This window comes from Etheostoma cragini, chromosome 12 (assembly GCF_013103735.1).
Source record: "Etheostoma cragini isolate CJK2018 chromosome 12, CSU_Ecrag_1.0, whole genome shotgun sequence".
In the NCBI taxonomy this organism is placed as follows: domain Eukaryota; kingdom Metazoa; phylum Chordata; class Actinopteri; order Perciformes; family Percidae; genus Etheostoma; species Etheostoma cragini.
The window spans coordinates 2242773-2245173 of record NC_048418.1 but is presented as its reverse complement, the minus strand read 5'-3'; the positions used below and the strand labels follow the sequence as shown (position 1 = coordinate 2245173).

Genomic DNA, 2401 nt, shown 5'->3' with positions numbered 1-2401 from the left:
CTGTAGAAGGACAGAGTACCTGCACTGTGATCCAGGTACACTCCTAGTTTAGAGGACAGAGGACCTGAGACGGTGGTGCATACATTGTTGTAAACAAATGTATACCCTTTTTTGTCGCATTCTAATGCCCAAGATTTATCATTGTGTCCAAATGCAATGTCACCCGAGTGCCCTGCTCGTCTGTTATTCTCGTATGAGACTGCTACACCAACTTCATGCCGTTTCTTCTCCACCTCCCAGTAGCAACGTCCGGTCAGACTCTCCTTACTCAGGACCTGAATCCATTCACTGAATCTGTCTGGGTGATGAGAACGAGGCTGCACATCTTGCAAAACCGTTGCTTTTCTGTTCCCCTCAGTTAATAACAAGCCTCCGTGCGCTGTGTTTGGATCCAGTGTGATTTCACGTGAATATTTTAAGAAGTCAGCTCTGGTCTTGGGCTCTGGTTGTGAATTTGACATCAAACCAAACACTGTATTCCCTGTCAGGGAGACGTTTGTCTTTTTCTTTCTCAAAAGCTCCTGTAGTTTATCATGGATTTTGGACACAGATGCTGTCACATCCTCAAAGTAGTGCAGAGGACGGATATTTATGCTTGATGTAGATTCACTGAGTGGTGACAGGGAGGAGTAGTTGGGGAGAAACTGGTTGTGATCCTCTGTGTGTGAGAGCTTCTTCATCTCAGCGTCTTTCCTCTTCAGCTCCTGCTCCAGCTTCTCCTGAAGCTCTTTGACTCGACTCAATTCAGTTGCCTCCTGTGATCTGACCTGCTGCTCCATATCTAAGCGTTTTTTGGTCATACAAAGGATCAGCTCAGTGAAGATCTTCTCGCTATCCTCCACTACTTTATCAGCAGAGAGATTGATGGCCTCCACCTCCTGCTGAAGCAGCTTCACATCTTTCTCTCGGTCCTGGATTCTCTGCTGGATGTGTTCTCGACTCCCCTCGAGCTCTTTCTGCCTCTCAGTCCTTTCTGCTGCAGCTGAGACTGTGTTGTGGCCTTTATGTTCATCCACAGAGCAGAGATAACAGATACACTGCTGATCAGTACGGCAGAACATCTTCATCACCTCATCATGACGAGAGCAGATGTTCTCCTGGAGCTTCTTCTCCACCAGCTTGTGTTTCTTAAACCCAGGGGAGTCATAATGAGGCTGAAGGTGTAACTCACAGTAAGAGACCAGACACACCAGACAGAACTTGACTGCTTTCAGTTTTCTCCCAGTGCAGACATCACAGGCCACATCTTCAGGTCCAGCATAGCAGTGATCAGCAGGAGCAGCCTGGAGTCCAGTCTTCTTAAGTTGCTCCACTAAATCTGCTAACATGGTGTTTTTCATTAGGACGGGCCTTGGTGTGAAGGTCTGGCTGCACCCAGGGCATCTGGGGATTCTCCTCCCATTCCACTTACGTTTAATACAGTCCATGCAGTAGCTGTGTCCACAGGGAGTAGTCACCGGATCCTTCAGGAGATCCAGACAGATCAAACAAGAGAAGCTTTCTCGTTCCAGCTGAACTCCTTGCTGCGCCATTGCACCTCGTGGAAGTGACTGGGTGGTGTGTGCTCTGACTTAAATCAGCACCCAATCCTTTTGTTCCTCTTAATTTGCAAGTTCTCTGAATTCACTGAATAGGACCAATCAGCTGCTGCCCTATCCACTACACCGATCTTCACACATGCAAATCAGTGTGTTGGAGGGAACAAGGCAACATGTGCTCAAAGTGAAGCTGCCTGTGTTTGAGACCAGGAAGAAGAGGGAGGAGTTATCAAGTTTTCATGGTTTCAAGCAGGAGGGGGTTGCACTAAATGGGGCAGTGCAAAATTCAGTGTATTTTTCTACTAAAGTAAACATTAGAACAAAGATGAAATAGTTACTTGAATGTGGAGTCATTTCGATCAATTTTAGATTGATAGGACTAAGAAGATAAGCGACTCCATTATCAGGAGAGTTTTTATAATCTTCAAGATTTATTAATTTGATTAGGACAAAGCACATTAGACAACATAACTGTAAATGCGCCAGTGTTAGCCAGTCGGCTAATTTTTTAACTAGTCGGTAGTCTAGCAGGGTAACTGATTTTATTAAAACAGCACTTTTAAAACTGTTCTTACAAAGTGCTTTACAGATGAACAAAATAGGAAAGAGTAAATAAAAGACACAGGGCATTCTTTCTGCAGACATTTGGCCCCTGTGAATGATAATTAGACTATAATAAACTATAATCCTGTTGCATAAATGTGCAAGAAGCACACAGTCAATGCAGTCCTCAAACCTGGTTTTGAGCTTATTATGTCAGTGTTGGAAAAAGTGATTAAACAGAAACTTTTGTCTGGGCTTTGTTTGTGGCTGATTGTTGCAGTAGGTAGAAACAGGTCTGAGTGTTGGGGGTACTTGTTGCA

At 44.6% G+C, this 2401-nt stretch overlaps 1 pseudogene; it reads right to left on the bottom strand.

The window, feature by feature from the left end:
• Positions 1 to 324: 324 nt before the first annotated feature.
• On the bottom strand, positions 325 to 1564 carry LOC117954627 (annotated as a pseudogene).
• Between the last annotated feature and the right edge of the window lie 837 nt (positions 1565 to 2401).